The sequence below is a fragment of the Cornus florida genome, unplaced genomic scaffold, assembly GCF_030987335.1.
Source record: "Cornus florida cultivar Cherokee Brave unplaced genomic scaffold, ASM3098733v1 CherokeeBrave_3.0.0_Hap2_scaffold_1, whole genome shotgun sequence".
In the NCBI taxonomy this organism is placed as follows: domain Eukaryota; kingdom Viridiplantae; phylum Streptophyta; class Magnoliopsida; order Cornales; family Cornaceae; genus Cornus; species Cornus florida.
Window position 1 is genome coordinate 79,279 of NW_026775582.1, and position 13,213 is coordinate 92,491.

The window sequence follows — 13,213 nt, forward strand, 5'->3', positions numbered from 1 at the left end:
TTTGTCCCTAAAACACAATTCAGGACTACATAGTGAACTCGAAGAAGTTGAACTCAAAACTCTCATTTTCTTTCAAAGTTTCAATCTTCATACATTAAAATGGTCTAGAGACATAATTGGTACCTTGTTAGAAGTAATTTCATTCAAAGATTCAACCTTTGCTCATTAAAACACTTTTCGGGACGTCAAAGGGAATTCGAATAAGTTTAACTCAAAACTCTAATTTTCTTTCAAAGACTCAATCTTTATACTTTAAATGGTCTAGCGATATAATAGGTACCTTGATTGAGAATTTTTCATTCAAAGATTCAATCTTTTCTCCTTAAAATACTCTTTAGGACGTCCAAGGGAATTCAAACAAGTTTAACTCAAAAATCTCTCTCTCTTTCAAAGATTAAATATTTGTACAAAAAAAAGGACTAGTGACATAATAGGTACCTTGATTGAGGTCTTTTCATTCAAAGATTCAATCTTTAGTTATTAAAACACTCTTCGCGACTTCATAGGGAACTCGAATAAGTTAAACTCAAACCTCTCATTTTCTTTCACAAATTCAATCTTTGTACCTCTTATTCAAAGATTCAGTCTTTTGTCATTAAAACACTCGTCCCGACTTCATAGGGAAGTCGAATAAGTTTAACACAAAACTCTCATTTTCTTTCAAAGATTCAATCTTTATACATTAAAATGGCCTAGTGACATAATTGGTCTAGAGACATAATTGGTCCCTTGTTGGAAGTAATTTCATTCAAAGATTCAACCTTTGCTCATTAAAACACTTTTCGGGACGTCAAAGGGAATTCGAATAAGTTTAACTTAAAACTCTAATTTTCTTTCAAAGACTCAATCTTTATACTTTAAAAGGTGTAGCGATATAATAGGTACCTTGATTGAGAATTTTTCATTCAAAGATTCAAGCTTTTCTCATTAAAATACTCTTTAGGACGTCCAAGGGAATTCAAACAAGTTTAACTCAAAAATCTCTCTCTCTTTCAAAGATTAAATATTTGTACAAAAAAAAAGGACTAGTGACATAATAGGTACCTTGATTGAGGTCTTTTCATTCAAAGATTCAATCTTTAGTTATTAAAACACTCTTCGCGACTTCATAGGGAACTCGAATAAGTTAAACTCAAACCTCTCATTTTCTTTCACAAATTCAATCTTTGTACCTCTTATTCAAAGATTCAGTCTTTTGTCATTAAAACACTCGTCCCGACTTCATAGGGAAGTCGAATAAGTTTAACACAAAACTCTCATTTTCTTTCAAAGATTCAATCTTTATACATTAAAATGGCCTAGTGACATAATAGCTACCTTAATTGAGATAATTTTATTCACTGATTCAATCTTTACTCATTAGAACACTCTCCGTGATCTCAAAGGAAACTCGAATAAGTTTAACTCAAAAGTCTCATTTTCTTTAAAAAATTTAATCTTTATACATTAAAATGGTTTAGTGACATAATAGGTACCATGATTGAGGTGTTTACATTCAAATATTCAATCTTTACTCGTTAAAATACTCTTTGGGACGTCAAAGGGACCTCGAATAAGTTTAACTCAAAACTCTCATTTTCTTTCAAAGATTCAATCTTTATACATTAAGAAGCTCTAATGACACAATAGGTACCTTGATTGAGCTATTTTCATTCAAAGATTCAATTTTTAGTCATTAAAACACTCTTCGCGACTTCAAAGGGTACTCGAATAAGTTAAACTCAAAACTCTCATTTTCTTTCAAAGATTCAACCGTTATACATTAAAAAGGTCTTGTGACATAATAGGTATCGTGATTGAGGTAATTTCGCTCAAAGATTCAATCTTTACTCATTAATACACTCTTCGTGACGTCGAAGGGAACTATTATAAGTTTAACTTAAAACTCTCATTTTATTCCAAAGATTTAATCTTTATACATTTAAAAGGTCAAGTGACATAATAGGCACCTTGATTGAGGTATTTCCATTAAAGGATTCAATCTTTAGTCATTAAAGCATTCTACGAGATTACGTTAGGAACTCAAATAAGTTACACTCGAAACTCCCTTTTTCTTTCAAAGATTCATTCTTTATACATTAAAAAGGTCATGTGGCATAATCGGTACCGTGATTGAGGTAATTTGTTTCATATATTCAATCTTTACTAATTAAAACACTCTTCGTGATATTAAAGGGAACTCGAATAAGTTTAACTCAAAACTCTCATTTTCGTTCAAAGATTTAATCTTTGTACATTAAAATGGTCTAGTGACATAATAGGTACCTTGAGTGAGGAATTTTCATTCAAAGATTCAATCTGTACTCATTTAAACACACTTCGGGGCGTAAAAGGGAACTCGAATAAGTTTAACTCCAAACTCTCATTTTCTTTTAAAGATTCAATCTTTATTCATTAAAAAGTTCTAGTGACAAAATTAGTACCTTGATTGAGGTATTTTCATTCAAGGATTCAATCTATGGTCATTAAAACACTCTTCGCGACTTCTTAGGGAACTCGAATAGGTTAAACTCAAAATTCTCATTTTAAATCAAAGATTAAATCTTTATACATTAAAAAGGTCCATTGACATAATAGGTACCTTGATTGAGGTAATTTCATTCAAGGATTCAATCTTTACACATTAAAACACTCTCCGTCACGTCAAAGGGAACTCGAATAAGTTTAACTCAAAACTCTCATTTTCTTTCTAAGATTTATTCTTTATACATTAAAAAGGTCTAGTGACATAATTAATACCTTGATTAAGGTATTTTCATTCAAAGATTCAATCTTTAGACTTTAAAACACTCTTCGCCACTTCATAAGGAATTCGAACAAGTTAAACTTAAAATTGTCGTTTTCTTTCAAAGATTGAATCGCTATACATTAATAAGGTCTAGTGACATAGTAGTTACCTTGATTGTGTTAATTTCACTCAGAGATTCAATCTTTACATTGGTAGCTTGATTGAGGAATTCTCATTCAAAGATTCAATCCTTACTCTTTTAAACACTCTTCGAGACGTCAAAGGGAACTCGAATAAGTTTAACTTAAAACCCTCGCTTTCTTTTAAAGACTCGATCTTTACCCATTAAAAAGGTCTTGTGACGTAATTGGTACCTTAATTGAGGTATTTTCATTCAAAGATTCAATCTGCAGTCATTAAAACACACTTCGCGACTTTGTAGGGAACTTGAACAAGTTTTCCTTAAAACTATCATTTTCGTTCAAAGATTCAATCTTTGTAGATTAAAATTGTCTAGTGACATAACTGGTATCTTGATTGAAGTAATTTCATTCAATGATTCAATCTTTTGTCCCTAAAACACAATTCACGACTACATAGTGAACTCGAAGAAGTTGAACTCAAAACTCTCATTTTCTTTCAAAGATTCAATCTTCATACATTAAAATGGTCTAGAGACATAATTGGTACCTTGTTAGCAGTAATTTCATTCAAAGATTCAACCTTTGCTCATTAAAACACTTTTCGGGACGTCAAAGGGAATTCGAATAAGTTTAACTCAAAACTCTAATTTTCTTTCAAAGACTCAATCTTTATACTTTAAAAGGTCTAGCGATATAATAGGTACCTTGATTGAGAATTTTTCATTCAAAGATTCAATCTTTTCTCATTAAAATACTCTTTAGGACGTCCAAGGGAATTCAAACAAGTTTAACTCAAAAATCTCTCTCTCTTTCAAAGATTAAATATTTGTACAAAAAAAAAGGACTAGTGACATAATAGGTACCTTGATTGAGGTCTTTTCATTCAAAGATTCAATCTTTAGTTATTAAAACACTCTTCGCGACTTCATAGGGAACTCGAATAAGTTAAACTCAAACCTCTCATTTTCTTTCACAAATTCAATCTTTGTACCTCTTATTCAAAGATTTAGTCTTTTGTCATTAAAACACTCGTCCCGACTTCATAGGGAAGTCGAATAAGTTTAACACAAAACTCTCATTTTCTTTCAAAGATTCAATCTTTATACATTAAAATGGCCTAGTGACATAATAGCTACCTTAATTGAGATAATTTTATTCACTGATTCAATCTTCACTCATTAGAACACTCTCCGTGATCTCAAAGGAAACTCGAATAAGTTTAACTGAAAAGTCTCATTTTCTTTAAAAAATTTAATCTTTATACATTAAAATGGTTTAGTGACATAATAGGTACCATGATTGAGGTGTTTACATTCAAATATTCAATCTTTACTCGTTAAAATACTCTTTGGGACGTCAAAGGGACCTCGAATAAGTTTAACTCAAAACTCTCATTTTCTTTCAAAGATTCAATCTTTATACATTAAGAAGCTCTAATGACACAATAGGTACCTTGATTGAGCTATTTTCATTCAAAGATTCAATTTTTAGTCATTAAAACACTCTTCGCGACTTCAAAGGGTACTCGAATAAGTTAAACTCAAAACTCTCATTTTCTTTCAAAGATTCAACCGTTATACATTAAAAAGGTCTTGTGACATAATAGGTATCGTGATTGAGGTAATTTCGCTCAAAGATTCAATCTTTACTCATTAATACACTCTTCGTGACGTCGAAGGGAACTATTATAAGTTTAACTTAAAACTCTCATTTTATTCCAAAGATTTAATCTTTATACATTTAAAAGGTCAAGTGACATAATAGGCACCTTGATTGAGGTATTTCCATTAAAGGATTCAATCTTTAGTCATTAAAGCATTCTACGAGATTACGTTAGGAACTCAAATAAGTTACACTCGAAACTCCCTTTTTCTTTCAAAGATTCATTCTTTATACATTAAAAAGGTCATGTGGCATAATCGGTACCGTGATTGAGGTAATTTGTTTCATATATTCAATCTTTACTAATTAAAACACTCTTCGTGATATTAAAGGGAACTCGAATAAGTTTAACTCAAAACTCTCATTTTCGTTCAAAGATTTAATCTTTGTACATTAAAATGGTCTAGTGACATAATAGGTACCTTGAGTGAGGAATTTTCATTCAAAGATTCAATCTGTACTCATTTAAACACACTTCGGGGCGTAAAAGGGAACTCGAATAAGTTTAACTCCAAACTCTCATTTTCTTTTAAAGATTCAATCTTTATTCATTAAAAAGTTCTAGTGACAAAATTAGTACCTTGATTGAGGTATTTTCATTCAAGGATTCAATCTATGGTCATTAAAACACTCTTCGCGACTTCTTAGGGAACTCGAATAGGTTAAACTCAAAATTCTCATTTTAAATCAAAGATTAAATCTTTATACATTAAAAAGGTCCATTGACATAATAGGTACCTTGATTGAGGTAATTTCATTCAAGGATTCAATCTTTACACATTAAAACACTCTCCGTCACGTCAAAGGGAACTCGAATAAGTTTAACTCAAAACTCTCATTTTCTTTCTAAGATTTATTCTTTATACATTAAAAAGGTCTAGTGACATAATTAATACCTTGATTAAGGTATTTTCATTAAAAGATTCAATCTTTAGACTTTAAAACACTCTTCGCCACTTCATAAGGAATTCGAACAAGTTAAACTTAAAATTGTCGTTTTCTTTCAAAGATTGAATCGCTATACATTAATAAGGTCTAGTGACATAGTAGTTACCTTGATTGTGTTAATTTCACTCAGAGATTCAATCTTTACACTGGTAGCTTGATTGAGGAATTCTCATTCAAAGATTCAATCCTTACTCTTTTAAACACTCTTCGAGACGTCAAAGGGAACTCGAATAAGTTTAACTTAAAACCCTCGCTTTCTTTTAAAGACTCGATCTTTACCCATTAAAAAGGTCTTGTGACGTAATTGGTACCTTAATTGAGGTATTTTCATTCAAAGATTCAATCTGCAGTCATTAAAACACACTTCGCGACTTCATAGGGAACTTGAACAAGTTTTCCTGAAAACTATCATTTTCGTTCAAAGATTCAATCTTTGTAGATTAAAATTGTCTAGTGACATAACTGGTATCTTGATTGAAGTAATTTCATTCAATGATTCAATCTTTTGTCCCTAAAACACAATTCACGACTACATAGTGAACTCGAAGAAGTTGAACTCAAAACTCTCATTTTCTTTCAAAGATTCAATCTTCATACATTAAAATGGTCTAGAGACATAATTGGTACCTTGTTAGAAGTAATTTCATTCAAAGATTCAACCTTTGCTCATTAAAACACTTTTCGGGACGTCAAAGGGAATTCGAATAAGTTTAACTCAAAACTCTAATTTTCTTTCAAAGACTCAATCTTTATACTTTAAAAGGTCTAGCGATATAATAGGTACCTTGATTGAGAATTTTTCATTCAAAGGTTCAATCTTTTCTCATTAAAATACTCTTTAGGACGTCCAAGGGAATTCAAACAAGTTTAACTCAAAAATCTCTCTCTCTTTCAAAGATTAAATATTTGTACAAAAAAAAAGGACTAGTGACATAATAGGTCCCTTGATTGAGGTCTTTTCATTCAAAGATTCAATCTTTAGTTATTAAAACACTCTTCGCGACTTCATAGGGAACTCGAATAAGTTAAACTCAAACCTCTCATTTTCTTTCACAAATTCAATCTTTGTACCTCTTATTCAAAGATTCAGTCTTTTGTCATTAAAACACTCGTCCCGACTTCATAGGGAAGTCGAATAAGTTTAACACAAAACTCTCATTTTCTTTCAAAGATTCAATCTTTATACATTAAAATGGCCTAGTGACATAATAGCTACCTTAATTGAGATAATTTTATTCACTGATTCAATCTTTACTCATTAGAACACTCTCCGTGATCTCAAAGGAAACTCGAATAAGTTTAACTGAAAAGTCTCATTTTCTTTAAAAAATTTAATCTTTATACATTAAAATGGTTTAGTGACATAATAGGTACCATGATTGAGGTGTTTACATTCAAATATTCAATCTTTACTCGTTAAAATACTCTTTGGGACGTCAAAGGGACCTCGAATAAGTTTAACTCAAAACTCTCATTTTCTTTCAAAGATTCAATCTTTATACATTAAGAAGCTCTAATGACACAATAGGTACCTTGATTGAGCTATTTTCATTCAAAGATTCAATTTTTAGTCATTAAAACACTCTTCGCGACTTCAAAGGGTACTCGAATAAGTTAAACTCAAAACTCTCATTTTCTTTCAAAGATTCAACCGTTATACATTAAAAAGGTCGTGTGACATAATAGGTATCGTGATTGAGGTAATTTCGCTCAAAGATTCAATCTTTACTCATTAATACACTCTTCGTGACGTCGAAGGGAACTATTATAAGTTTAACTTAAAACTCTCATTTTATTCCAAAGATTTAATCTTTATACATTTAAAAGGTCAAGTGACATAATAGGCACCTTGATTGAGGTATTTCCATTAAAGGATTCAATCTTTAGTCATTAAAGCATTCTACGAGATTACGTTAGGAACTCAAATAAGTTACACTCGAAACTCCCTTTTTCTTTCAAAGATTCATTCTTTATACATTAAAAAGGTCATGTGGCATAATCGGTACCGTGATTGAGGTAATTTGTTTCATATATTCAATCTTTACTAATTAAAACACTCTTCGTGATATTAAAGGGAACTCGAATAAGTTTAACTCAAAACTCTCATTTTCGTTCAAAGATTTAATCTTTGTACATTAAAATGGTCTAGTGACATGATAGGTACCTTGAGTGAGGAATTTTCATTCAAAGATTCAATCTGTACTCATTTAAACACACTTCGGGGCGTAAAAGGGAACTCGAATAAGTTTAACTCCAAACTCTCATTTTCTTTTAAAGATTCAATCTTTATTCATTAAAAAGTTCTAGTGACAAAATTAGTACCTTGATTGAGGTATTTTCATTCAAGGATTCAATCTATGGTCATTAAAACACTCTTCGCGACTTCTTAGGGAACTCGAATAGGTTAAACTCAAAATTCTCATTTTAAATCAAAGATTAAATCTTTATACATTAAAAAGGTCCATTGACATAATAGGTACCTTGATTGAGGTAATTTCATTCAAGGATTCAATCTTTACACATTAAAACACTCTCCGTCACGTCAAAGGGAACTCGAATAAGTTTAACTCAAAACTCTCATTTTCTTTCTAAGATTTATTCTTTAAACATTAAAAAGGTCTAGTGACATAATTAATACCTTGATTAAGGTATTTTCATTCAAAGATTCAATCTTTAGACTTTAAAACACTCTTCGCCACTTCATAAGGAATTCGAACAAGTTAAACTTAAAATTGTCGTTTTCTTTCAAAGATTGAATCGCTATACATTAATACGGTCTAGTGACATAGTAGTTACCTTGATTGTGTTAATTTCACTCAGAGATTCAATCTTTACATTGGTAGCTTGATTGAGGAATTCTCATTCAAAGATTCAATCCTTACTCTTTTAAACACTCTTCGAGACGTCAAAGGGAACTCGAATAAGTTTAACTTAAAACCCTCGCTTTCTTTTAAAGACTCGATCTTTACCCATTAAAAAGGTCTTGTGACGTAATTGGTACCTTAATTGAGGTATTTTCATTCAAAGATTCAATCTGCAGTCATTAAAACACACTTCGCGACTTCATAGGGAACTTGAACAAGTTTTCCTCAAAACTATCATTTTCGTTCAAAGATTCAATCTTTGTAGATTAAAATTGTCTAGTGACATAACTGGTATCTTGATTGAAGTAATTTCATTCAATGATTCAATCTTTTGTCCCTAAAACACAATTCACGACTACATAGTGAACTCGAAGAAGTTGAACTCAAAACTCTCATTTTCTTTCAAAGATTCAATCTTCATACATTAAAATGGTCTAGAGACATAATTGGTACCTTGTTAGAAGTAATTTCATTCAAAGATTCAACCTTTGCTCATTAAAACACTTTTCGGGACGTCAAAGGGAATTCGAATAAGTTTAACTCAAAACTCTAATTTTCTTTCAAAGACTCAATCTTTATACTTTAAAAGGTCTAGCGATATAATAGGTACCTTGATTGAGAATTTTTCATTCAAAGATTCAATCTTTTCTCATTAAAATACTCTTTAGGACGTCCAAGGGAATTCAAACAAGTTTAACTCAAAAATCTCTCTCTCTTTCAAAGATTAAATATTTGTACAAAAAAAAAGGACTAGTGACATAATAGGTACCTTGATTGAGGTCTTTTCATTCAAAGATTCAATCTTTAGTTATTAAAACACTCTTCGCGACTTCATAGGGAACTCGAATAAGTTAAACTCAAACCTCTCATTTTCTTTCACAAATTCAATCTTTGTACCTCTTATTCAAAGATTCAGTCTTTTGTCATTAAAACACTCGTCCCGACTTCATAGGGAAGTCGAATAAGTTTAACACAAAACTCTCATTTTCTTTCAAAGATTCAATCTTTATACATTAAAATGGCCTAGTGACATAATAGCTACCTTAATTGAGATAATTTTATTCACTGATTCAATCTTTACTCATTAGAACACTCTCCGTGATCTCAAAGAAAACTCGAATAAGTTTAACTGAAAAGTCTCATTTTCTTTAAAAAATTTAATCTTTATACATTAAAATGGTTTAGTGACATAATAGGTACCATGATTGAGGTGTTTACATTCAAATATTCAATCTTTACTCGTTAAAATACTCTTTGGGACGTCAAAGGGACCTCGAATAAGTTTAACTCAAAACTCTCATTTTCTTTCAAAGATTCAATCTTTATACATTAAGAAGCTCTAATGACACAATAGGTACCTTGATTGAGCTATTTTCATTCAAAGATTCAATTTTTAGTCATTAAAACACTCTTCGCGACTTCAAAGGGTACTCGAATAAGTTAAACTCAAAACTCTCATTTTCTTTCAAAGATTCAACCGTTATACATTAAAAAGGTCGTGTGACATAATAGGTATCGTGATTGAGGTAATTTCGCTCAAAGATTCAATCTTTACTCATTAATACACTCTTCGTGACGTCGAAGGGAACTATTATAAGTTTAACTTAAAACTCTCATTTTATTCCAAAGATTTAATCTTTATACATTTAAAAGGTCAAGTGACATAATAGGCACCTTGATTGAGGTATTTCCATTAAAGGATTCAATCTTTAGTCATTAAAGCATTCTACGAGATTACGTTAGGAACTCAAATAAGTTACACTCGAAACTCCCTTTTTCTTTCAAAGATTCATTCTTTATACATTAAAAAGGTCATGTGGCATAATCGGTACCGTGATTGAGGTAATTTCTTTCATATATTCAATCTTTACTAATTAAAACACTCTTCGTGATATTAAAGGGAACTCGAATAAGTTTAACTCAAAACTCTCATTTTCGTTCAAAGATTTAATCTTTGTACATTAAAATGGTCTAGTGACATAATAGGTACCTTGAGTGAGGAATTTTCATTCAAAGATTCAATCTGTACTCATTTAAACACACTTCGGGGCGTAAAAGGGAACTCGAATAAGTTTAACTCCAAACTCTCATTTTCTTTTAAAGATTCAATCTTTATTCATTAAAAAGTTCTAGTGACAAAATTAGTACCTTGATTGAGGTATTTTCATTCAAGGATTCAATCTATGGTCATTAAAACACTCTTCGCGACTTCTTAGGGAACTCGAATAGGTTAAACTCAAAATTCTCATTTTAAATCAAAGATTAAATCTTTATACATTAAAAAGGTCCATTGACATAATAGGTACCTTGATTGAGGTAATTTCATTCAAGGATTCAATCTTTACACATTAAAACACTCTCCGTCACGTCAAAGGGAACTCGAATAAGTTTAACTCAAAACTCTCATTTTCTTTCTAAGATTTATTCTTTAAACATTAAAAAGGTCTAGTGACATAATTAATACCTTGATTAAGGTATTTTCATTCAAAGATTCAATCTTTAGACTTTAAAACACTCTTCGCCACTTCATAAGGAATTCGAACAAGTTAAACTTAAAATTGTCGTTTTCTTTCAAAGATTGAATCGCTATACATTAATAAGGTTTAGTGACATAGTAGTTACCTTGATTGTGTTAATTTCACTCAGAGATTCAATCTTTACATTGGTAGCTTGATTGAGGAATTCTCATTCAAAGATTCAATCCTTACTCTTTTAAACACTCTTCGAGACGTCAAAGGGAACTCGAATAAGTTTAACTTAAAACCCTCGCTTTCTTTTAAAGACTCGATCTTTACCCATTAAAAAGGTCTTGTGACGTAATTGGTACCTTAATTGATGTATTTTCATTCAAAGATTCAATCTGCAGTCATTAAAACACACTTCGCGACTTCATAGGGAACTTGAACAAGTTTTCCTCAAAACTATCATTTTCGTTCAAAGATTCAATCTTTGTAGATTAAAATTGTCTAGTGACATAACTGGTATCTTGATTGAAGTAATTTCATTCAATGATTCAATCTTTTGTCCCTAAAACACAATTCACGACTACATAGTGAACTCGAAGAAGTTGAACTCAAAACTCTCATTTTCTTTCAAAGATTCAATCTTCATACATTAAAATGGTCTAGAGACATAATTGGTACCTTGTTAGAAGTAATTTCATTCAAAGATTCAACCTTTGCTCATTAAAACACTTTTCGGGACGTCAAAGGGAATTCGAATAAGTTTAACTCAAAACTCTAATTTTCTTTCAAAGACTCAATCTTTATACTTTAAAAGGTCTAGCGATATAATAGGTACCTTGATTGAGAATTTTTCATTCAAAGGTTCAATCTTTTCTCATTAAAATACTCTTTAGGACGTCCAAGGGAATTCAAACAAGTTTAACTCAAAAATCTCTCTCTTTCAAAGATTAAATATTTGTACAAAAAAAAAGGACTAGTGACATAATAGGTCCCTTGATTGAGGTCTTTTCATTCAAAGATTCAATCTTTAGTTATTAAAACACTCTTCGCGACTTCATAGGGAACTCGAATAAGTTAAACTCAAACCTCTCATTTTCTTTCACAAATTCAATCTTTGTACCTCTTATTCAAAGATTCAGTCTTTTGTCATTAAAACACTCGTCCCGACTTCATAGGGAAGTCGAATAAGTTTAACACAAAACTCTCATTTTCTTTCAAAGATTCAATCTTTATACATTAAAATGGCCTAGTGACATAATAGCTACCTTAATTGAGATAATTTTATTCACTGATTCAATCTTAAGATTCATTCTTTATACATTAAAAAGGTCATGTGGCATAATCGGTACCGTGATTGAGGTAATTTGTTTCATATATTCAATCTTTACTAATTAAAACACTCTTCGTGATATTAAAGGGAACTCGAATAAGTTTAACTCAAAACTCTCATTTTCGTTCAAAGATTTAATCTTTGTACATTAAAATGGTCTAGTGACATAATAGGTACCTTGAGTGAGGAATTTTCATTCAAAGATTCAATCTGTACTCATTTAAACACACTTCGGGGCGTAAAAGGGAACTCGAATAAGTTTAACTCCAAACTCTCATTTTCTTTTAAAGATTCAATCTTTATTCATTAAAAAGTTCTAGTGACAAAATTAGTACCTTGATTGAGGTATTTTCATTCAAGGATTCAATCTATGGTCATTAAAACACTCTTCGCGACTTCTTAGGGAACTCGAATAGGTTAAACTCAAAATTCTCATTTTAAATCAAAGATTAAATCTTTATACATTAAAAAGGTCCATTGACATAATAGGTACCTTGATTGAGGTAATTTCATTCAAGGATTCAATCTTTACACATTAAAACACTCTTCGTCACGTCAAAGGGAACTCGAATAAGTTTAACTCAAAACTCTCATTTTCTTTCTAAGATTTATTCTTTAAACATTAAAAAGGTCTAGTGACATAATTAATACCTTGATTAAGGTATTTTCATTCAAAGATTCAATCTTTAGACTTTAAAACACTCTTCGCCACTTCATAAGGAATTCGAACAAGTTAAACTTAAAATTGTCATTTTCTTTCAAAGATTGAATCGCTATACATTAATAAGGTCTAGTGACATAGTAGTTACCTTGATTGTGTTAATTTCACTCAGAGATTCAATCTTTACATTGGTAGCTTGATCGAGGAATTCTCATTCAAAGATTCAATCCTTACTCTTTTAAACACTCTTCGAGACGTCAAAGGGAACTCGAATAAGTTTAACTTAAAACCCTCGCTTTCTTTTAAAGACTCGATCTTTACCCATTAAAAAGGTCTTGTGACGTAATTGGTACCTTAATTGAGGTATTTTCATTCAAAGATTCAATCTGCAGTCATTAAAACACACTTCGCG